The sequence below is a fragment of the Trifolium pratense genome, linkage group LG1 (genome assembly GCF_020283565.1).
Source record: "Trifolium pratense cultivar HEN17-A07 linkage group LG1, ARS_RC_1.1, whole genome shotgun sequence".
NCBI lineage: Eukaryota > Viridiplantae > Streptophyta > Magnoliopsida > Fabales > Fabaceae > Trifolium > Trifolium pratense.
In genome coordinates, this window is record NC_060059.1 from 26,852,965 (window position 1) to 26,862,293 (window position 9,329).

The 9,329-nt window shown below is 40.0% G+C and overlaps 1 long non-coding RNA gene across 1 annotated transcript; it reads left to right on the forward strand.

Moving 5' to 3' along the window:
- Positions 1-3,149: 3,149 nt before the first annotated feature.
- Positions 3,150-5,285, forward strand: LOC123902261. Its single transcript, XR_006807525.1, has 2 exons — positions 3,150-3,424; positions 5,009-5,285. It is a non-coding gene; the product is annotated as an uncharacterized LOC123902261 (long non-coding RNA).
- The last annotated feature ends 4,044 nt before the right edge of the window (positions 5,286-9,329 follow it).

The following is a 9,329-nucleotide window of genomic DNA, read 5'->3' on the forward strand; positions in this document are numbered from 1 at the left end:
AGCATATTTACTTATCTTGTAAACCAGGTAAAGATAATCAACAAATGAGATACTTAAGGTTAATCAGAAGTAAGAAAACACTATACTACACTAAGCCCATATATATATATAAATAACATTTTGGTGTACATATTAAATATATTAACTTTGCAAAACCAATATCCCTCAACCATTATATCATATTGAATAATGGTGTTGGGTTTTTGTATGTTGGCTACATTTTGCAAAAACATATTTTAGCCAAGTGTTGAGACATATGTGCTGACCCCAAGTGTTGTGACAAATGTTGGTACACTTTTGAACAACACCTGTCTGTGTATCTGTGCGCGCCAGCTAGCGGTTTTTAATTTCTACTCAATCTTTTGAAGATTTGATTGAAGAATTGTTTCAAGGTCTCTTACAGAGGAAGGCGCACGTGTTTAATGTGTTTCAGGAGGCAGCCCAAACCCTAGTTTTATTTTCCAAAGGAATTATATTTTTGGAAAATATATTTTTGCGTTTCAAAAATAGAACTATTATTTTCAAAAATATATCACAGCTGCCGCAGTTCTAGAAGCCCTAATTTTGTCTTGAAGCCCAAGTCGTTCTACTACTATAAATACGAAGGCAAGCATATGGTTTCAAGTATCTAAAATCGTGTTATTACAAAGCGTGTGTTTTTAGGGATTTTAGAGTGTTAATTGTGAGCCTTTCTTGTATCTCATTGATGCAAGCTTAGGACCTGAGTTTATTGAGTTGTAAGTGTGAACTTCTCCTAAGCTTTGAAGTACGGAGATTGTTCTAGTGTGTTGGGTGATTTGCTCGCAAGCTTTTAAGCAAGAGTGAATCCTAGTTTTCTTAGGAGTGTGTCTCCACCTTTTGTAATCGTTGAAGTTGATAACAACGCTGTCTGTGTTGTTAAGGTGGGAATTGGGACGGGGTCTCATATCTAGGAGTTCCTAGGTAGAAGTGTCATTGGGTAGTGATTAAGTGAGAAGTTGTAAACGGGTGAGTTTAGCTTCGAAGTAATACTGCTGATAGTGGACTTCATTCCTGGATTGGTATCCCCCAGAGTAGGCTTTAGGCTGAACTGGGTTAACAACTCTTGTGTGTTATTTACTTTACTGTTTGTATTGTTTTATGTTATTTACTCTGTTTATAGACAAGTGTTGGCGCACCGGTAACAACATCTGTCTACAACAGACAAGTGTTGACACACCTTGATCAACACCTGTCCACTGCGTGCCAGGAATTTCAATTGGTATCAGGGCAGGCACCCTGTTCTGAATTTTAGGGTGAGCTCCAGGGAAATCTTTTCTGGCAAAGATGGACAAAGAAGGAGGGTTTGTTACCAGACCACCTCTTTTGGTTGGTGCTTCAAACTATGACTATTGGAAGTCCCGCATGATGGCCTTTCTAATACAAATTGATGGCAAAACATGGAAGGCAGTTCTGAGAGGGTGGACTCCACCTGTGAAGATGGACAAAGATGGTAAACCAACTCTTGAGTTGAAATCTGCTGAAGAATGGTCCAAAGAAGAGGATGAGCTTGCTCTTGCAAACTCAAAAGCATTATACGCACTATATAATGGTGTTGACAAGCACATATTCAGACTGATCAAAAAGTGTGTCTCAGCTAAGGAAGCTTGGACAATTCTAGAGACTGTTCATGAAGGTACCTCTAAAGTGAAGCTGTCAAAACTACAACTCCTAACCACCAAGTTTGAGAATCTGAGAATGAATGATGATGAAACTATTCAGGATTTTCACATGACCATACTTGATTTTGATAATCAATTTGATGCCTTGGGTGAAAAGATACCTGAAGAAAAGCTGGTAAGAAAAATGCTTAGGTCTTTACCTAAGAAGTTTGACATGAAAGTCACAGCTATAGAAGAGGCAAAGGATATCACAGATATGAAGCTGGATGAACTGGTTGGTTCATTACAAACTTATGAGGTAGCTAAAAATTTAAAGATGGATGAGAAAAACAAAAGCATTGCTTTTGTATCAAATGCTGAGGAAGAAGATCAACAGAGTGACACAGAGTCTGAAAATAGCATCTCTGATGCAATGGTTCTTTTGGGAAGACAGTTTAATAAGGTGCTAAAGAGAATGGACAAACGCTCTAAGACAAGTGCAGCTGACACTGGTCGCAACACTTACAGGAATTTCAGAAAACCTGTAACAGATGAGAAATCAGCTCCAAATAAAGGTGTTCAATGCCATGAATGTGAGGGGTATGGTCACATTAGAAGTGAATGTGGAACCTTCCTGAAGAAACAGAAGAAGGGGTTAACTATAACTTGGTCAGATGAAGATTCTGAGGGAGAAGCTGATACTGCAAAGGCTATACATGCATTGACTAGTGTATGTACATCTGACACTGAATCATGTGAGGAAGAACTGACCTTTGATGAGCTTGCTGAATCATATAAAAAACTGTGTCTGAAGAGTGCAGAAGTCTGCAGAGTCTCTGAAGAGCAAAAAGAAACAATTACTAAGTTGCAAACTGAGAGAGCTGCTAATCTATCAAGAATCTCTGAATTTAGTACTAAATGGGAAGATAGTTTAAAGATCATTGAGGAACAGAAGGCAACTATCATCAACTTAGAAGCAGACAAGATCAAACAACTGACTGAGATAGCCCATCTGAATGAAGAGGTAACTGAATTAAACACTCATCTTGAGAATTTAAAGAAGCATGTTCTTAGGCTATTCAAAGGAAGTGACCTAGATGAAATCCTGGAAACTTTGCCTGCTCCTAGTAGATCCAAAACAGGCATTGGGTATGAATACAAAAATGTTAATAGGATTATGGATTACAACAAAGAAGGGAAATATATGCCTGAGATAAGTAAACAATCTTCTCCAAAAATGCATGACAGGATGTGTAACGACCCGTTTTTCGTAAAATATATTCTATATGTTTTATTTTATTGTTTGACTTTCAAAAGAATTTTCTCGTAATCGGAGATTATTTATTTTGCGCGAGCGTAAGTTAGCGAATGAGATTGTGTGAGTTGGGCCTAGAGGGGGCAAAGATTTGGGCTTAGAAATGAATAGTGTTGGGCTTGGTTTGTCATGAGATTTTTATGATGCAAGTGGGAGGAGAAGATATTTTCTTCAACTTGGTTGGTAAGAAAAGTCAATAAAGGTGGAAAGGAGATAAGAACAAGGGAAAAATCACAAAGTTCATTCATTCTTCTTCTTCTCTCTTCTTTGGCCGTGACATTTCTTCATCATTTCCCTTCCATCACCAATTTTTCATTCCTTAGCCAAATTCAATTATTAGAAGCTTGTTGGAACCATGAAGGTTCATAGATCATCATCCCTAAGCTAGGGCAAGCAAGAGAGCAAAGCAAGAGGGTGCTAGGGCTTGAGAAAGAGAGGAGCTCATGAGAGCTAGAACATGAGGAGCTTGAGGATTCATCAAATTTCTAAGGTAAGAGATTAGAATTCATGATTCTTGAGTGACAAGGAGGGGGGAGATTGTCTATGTCTCCGTTCCCGAACTCTCCCACTCAATTTCTTTTAGACTTTTGATAAGCTTTTATATGTGAGTGTGATGTTCTTCATCATCACTTTGTATGTGTTAATCACTAGCTTGATTTCATGATAAATATGTATGTGTTAGGATCATGTTGAAAAAGTTTATGAAAGTTACTTAAAACCCAAGAAATTGGCATGATTTTGATTATTTGAGGTGTTTGGATGTTTAGAAGGGATGATTAATGTTCCTTGATACCATATATGTTTGAAATGACTGTTTATATGAATTTATAACATGTTTGGATGAATTTTTGAGCTGAATCAATGTTAAACCGCCTTAGATAGCTCAAGAACAGATTTTCTTTCTGGTGTAGTTCGCTACAGCGAACTGAGCTTCGCTTAGCGAATAAGTTCGCTACCTGTTCGCTACAGCGAACGTGCTCGCTACGGATTCGCTATCTGTTCGCCATGTACCTGTAACCCTCTGATGTAGTTCGCTACCTGTTCGCTACAGCGAACATGTTCGCTACGGGTTCGCTTAGCGAACAGCACTGTGACAGCAACTTTTTGATAATTGTTTTAAGTGCAATTAGGCACTTGTAACATGGTTTAAGGGTATTCTTACATGATTGTTGATACATGTTGATACTATTAATGCTTATTGTTAATCATTATATGATTGATAAACGTGTATGCAATAAGTAGTAGCTTAAGTGAGCAATGTTATGTTTTGGCATTAATTTGTAATGTTAAGTGAATGTGTTAGGATTGTGTTCCCGCATTCATAAAAGAGTAGCTTCGAGCTAGAGAATATCATATGGTTGATATGTGTATGCATACATGCATTCATGATTGTATGTGAACATTGGAAACTTGGGTTCCAATAACGAAAATGGATTATGTGTCCATAATGAAGCCGAGGATCGGATTAGATGAATCCATGAGTCCAGAGCTGCTATCCAACAGGATATAAAACTGTGTTGGCTTATCCAAGGGAGATAAGATGGTTCGGTAAGTTCCGACATATCCAGCAAGATATAAAACTGTTCTTGGTCCACCGTTGGTGAGACACCTTGGTACCACATGCATTTAGTCATGTCTAGGGATGGCATGACAGTGAATTAATTGGCATTAGATGCATTAGGGTAAATGTGCATATTAATTGATAAGTGATAAATGTCATATGATTGACTAAGGTGTTGTCTGATGTTTATAATAGCTTTGTGCTAATTGTTGAACGTGTCTTGGTACAAGTGTAGAGTCCGTCATGACTATAAAATGAACAAGTGTAGAGTCCGTCATGACTATAAAATGAACAAGTGTAGAGTCCGTCATGACTATAAAATGAACAAGTGTAGAGTCCGTCATGACTATAAAATGAATGATTAATTGGTAGTCGTATTTGTTGATGTATGTGTATGAGTTAGAATATGTATGATAGTTCGAAAGTGTAAGGCCTTTCTTATACTCGTATGATATGCGATTATGTTTTCTAACTCTCTGCTTTGGGTTAATTGCTGGACCTTTGGGGGTTCAGATATCCAGATTGACAGGTTATATGTTAGCTTGTCCGAGTAGCGTGGTGAAGCTCCGCTCTGATTGTGACACGGGGAGAAAAGGGGTTTTGTACATATATATATATAAATTCCTTTAGAAAATTACTCTGTAATTGCTTATGTTTTCATATAAGAATTATTCTTGGTGAAAAGTATTGGTTTTGTATAACTTATAACGCATCGTGTTGATGCGGAGGATTTTGTATTTTGTGATATTCAAACCAGCGCTTTATAATCAGATTTTCAATTTTTCCGCTGCGTATTTTCGAAAAAGATTTTATAAAGACAGAGTTAATTAATTAACGGGTTTGGGTGTTACAATAGTGGTATCAGAGCAGGTCGGTTCGTGTGAACCAACTAGGACTTTTCTTTTCCCCGTATGAGCATGTGTAGGGAACACTGTTAGTACTTTCTAACGTCTAGTTGTGATTCGTTCAGGAATCATGGCTGCTGCGAGGACGAATGCTCAGATTGCGGAGGCTTTGGCCGCACTCACCAACATAGTGGTTAGAGATCATCAACCTGGAAGAGAGGTAGAGATGAGGTTGGAAAGGTTCATGAAGCAGAAACCGCCAACATTTACCGGAGGTTACAACCCGGATGGAGCTCACAAGTGGCTGGAGGAACTTGAAATAATCTTTGAGGCAATGGATTGTTCCGAGGAAGGGAAGACAACCCTTGGGACATATGTGTTGCGTGAGGAAGCGAATGTGTGGTGGAAGAATGCTAAGTTGAGGCTAGGACCCGGTGGTATGGCTATACCATGGGCAAGGTTTAAAAGAGAATTTTTGGTTAAGTATTTTCCTGTGGATGTGAAGAACAAGAAAGTAGTGGAATTCATGGAGTTGAAACAGGGAAATATGACGGTAGCTGACTATGCCGTCAAGTTTGAGACTTTGTGTGCGTTTAGCCCGCATTACAACACTATGGAAGCGGAGAACGACAAGTGTGTGAAGTTTGAAAGTGGTCTACGTCCAGACATTAAGCATATGATTGGATTTTCACAGATAAGGGATTTTGCGACCCTTGTGAACAAGAGTAGGATCTGTGATGAAGATGGTAGGGCAAAGGTGAACTACTACAAAGCTGTGAACGACCGAAAAGGGAAAGGACAAGAGCGCGGAAAACCTTATGACAACCGCGGTAAAGGGAATACAAGTGGTGGTAAGAAGCCGGTGAATGGGAATTATTACAACTGTGGAGAAAGGGGTCATATGTCTTATGATTGCCCGAGGAAGGGAGATAGGTGTAAGAATTGTGGAAAGCTGGGCCACAAGACCGAAGCTTGCAGAGGAAAAGTGGTGTGTTTCAACTGTGGAGATGAAGGCCACAAGAGTCTGACTTGTAAGAAGCCCAAGAAGGTGATGGGCAAGGTGTTTGCTTTGAGTGGAGAGGATGCTAGCCTTGAGGACAATCTCATTAGAGGTACGTGTTTCATCTATAACACTCCTTTAATTGCGATTATAGATACGGGAGCGACGCATTCTTTTATTTCTTTGGATTGTGCGAAGCGTCTTAGTATTCCTTTAACGGATATGACGGGTAGGATGGAAATAGAAACTCCTGCTAATGGTTCAGTGATTACCCGACAAGTATGTCGTAATTGCCCCGTAACCATTTTTGATAAGCACTTTGGTATGGATTTAGTGTGTATTCCACTTAGTGGTATGGATGTAATTTTTGGTATGAATTGGTTAATCTTCAACCGAATTCATATCAACTGTCGTGAGAAGGCCGTTGTTTTTCCGAAGCCGGAGGAGAACTTGCATTTGATGAGCGGGAAGGAAGTATCGGAAGCGTTGAAAGAACATGCCGAGATGTTCATGATGTTTGCATCATTGAAACTCGAAGGAGGAGTTAAGATAGAAGAGTTACCGATCGTTTGTGAATTCCCAGATGTGTTTCCGGATGACATATCTGACGTGCCTCCAAAGCGAGAGGTAGAGTTTTCTATCGACCTAGTACCTGGAACTAGTCCGATATCGATGGCGCCGTATCGAATGTCAGCGTCTGAGTTGAATGAATTGAAGAAGCAACTTGAAGAGCTGCTTGAGAAGAGGTTTGTTCGACCGAGTGTTTCGCCATGGGGAGCGCCGGTATTGCTTGTGAAGAAGAAAGATGGAAGCATGAGATTATGTATAGACTATCGTCAGTTGAACAAAGTGACGATCAAGAATAAATATCCACTTCCGAGGATAGATGATTTGATGGATCAACTAGTTGGAGCTTGCGTGTTTAGTAAGATCGATTTGAGATCTGGATACCATCAGATTAGAGTGAAGACGGAAGACATACCTAAGACTGCATTCAGGACGAGGTATGGGCACTACGAGTATTCAGTTATGCCGTTTGGTGTGACCAATGCACCCGGAGTTTTCATGGAGTATATGAACCGAATTTTCCATTCATTTTTGGATAGATTCGTGGTGGTGTTCATCGACGACATTTTGATTTACTCGAAATCCGAGGAAGAGCACGAAGAGCACTTGAGGATTGTTTTACAAGTCTTGAAGGAGAAGAAGTTGTATGCCAAGTTGTCAAAGTGTGAATTTTGGATGAAAGAGGTGAGTTTCTTAGGGCATATAATTTCAAGTGGAGGAATCGTGGTAGATCCTGCGAAGGTTGACGCTGTGTCACAGTGGGGAACGCCGGAATCTGTTTCAGAGATTAGAAGTTTCCTTGGTTTAGCCGGTTATTATAGAAGATTCATCGAAGGTTTTTCGAAGTTGGCTTTGCCGTTAACCAAGTTGACGAGGAAAGATCAAGCGTTTGTTTGGGATGGTAATTGTGAGAAGAGTTTCCAAGAGCTCAAGAGAAGATTGACTACTGCACCCGTGTTGATTTTACCCGATGCCAAAGAGTCGTTCGTCGTGTATTGCGATGCTTCGAAGTTAGGACTTGGTGGAGTGCTTATGCAAGGGGGTAATGTGGTAGCATATGCTTCAAGGCAACTGAAGGTTCACGAGAGGAACTATCCAACGCATGATTTGGAGTTAGCCGCAGTGGTGTTTGCTTTGAAAGTGTGGAGACACTACTTGTATGGATCGAGGTTTGAAGTGTTTAGTGATCACAAGAGTCTGAGATACTTATTCGACCAGAAGGAGTTGAATATGAGGCAACGAAGATGGCTCGAATTCTTAAAGGACTACGATTTTGAATTGAGTTATCACCCCGGAAAAGCCAATGTGGTGGCCGATGCATTAAGTAGGAAAACTTTGCATATGTCATCATTGATGGTGAGAGAGTTGGAGTTGATTGAAGAATTCCGAGACTTGAGTCTTGTGTGTGAGGTTACTTCTTCAAGTGTGAAGCTTGGGATGTTGAGAATGACGAATCCTTTTCTTGAAGATATTAAAGAACGTCAGAAATCGGATAAGAAATTGATGGAGAAGATGGTACTCATCAATGAAGGCAAGGAGACCAATATCAAGATTGACGAAAGTGGAGTCATGAGATTTCACGGAAGAGTTTGTGTACCGGATGTACCCGAATTAAAGAGAATGATCATGGAAGAAGGTCACAGAAGTGGTTTGAGTATTCATCCTGGAGTAACCAAGATGTATCAGGATTTGAGGAAGTTGTTTTGGTGGCCGGGAATGAAGAGGCAAATTTCTGAATTTGTTTATTCATGCTTAACTTGTCAGAAATCGAAGATCGAACATCAGAAGCCGTTTGGTTTGTTGCAACCAATGTTTATACCCGAATGGAAATGGGATAGCATTGCAATGGATTTTGTGGGAGGTTTACCGAAGACCAAGAAAAGTAACGAGGTGATTTGGGTAGTGGTAGATCGTCTGACGAAGTGTGCTCACTTCATTGCTATCAGGAAAGGTACTTTGGTGCCTAAGTTGGCCGAGATTTATGTGGAGCAGATTGTGAAGCTACATGGTATTCCAACAAGTATTATTTCGGATAGAGATCCGAGATTTACTTCTAGATTTTGGGAAAGCTTGCAAGAAGCTTTAGGAACGAAGTTGAGGTTGAGTTCAGCGTATCACCCTCAGACAGATGGTCAGTCGGAGAGGACGATACAATCCTTAGAGGATTTGTTGAGAGCGTGTGTTTTGGAACAAAACGTGAATTGGGATTCTTGTTTGCCATTGGTAGAGTTTACATACAACAACAGTTACCATTCTAGTATCGGAATGGCACCGTTTGAGGCTTTGTATGGGAGAAGGTGTAGGACACCTCTGTGTTGGTATGAAACTGGAGAAGGTGCAATTCTTGGACCAGAGATTGTACAAGAAACAACAGAGAAGATTCGGATGATTCGTGAGAAGATGAAAACGTCTCAGAGTCGAC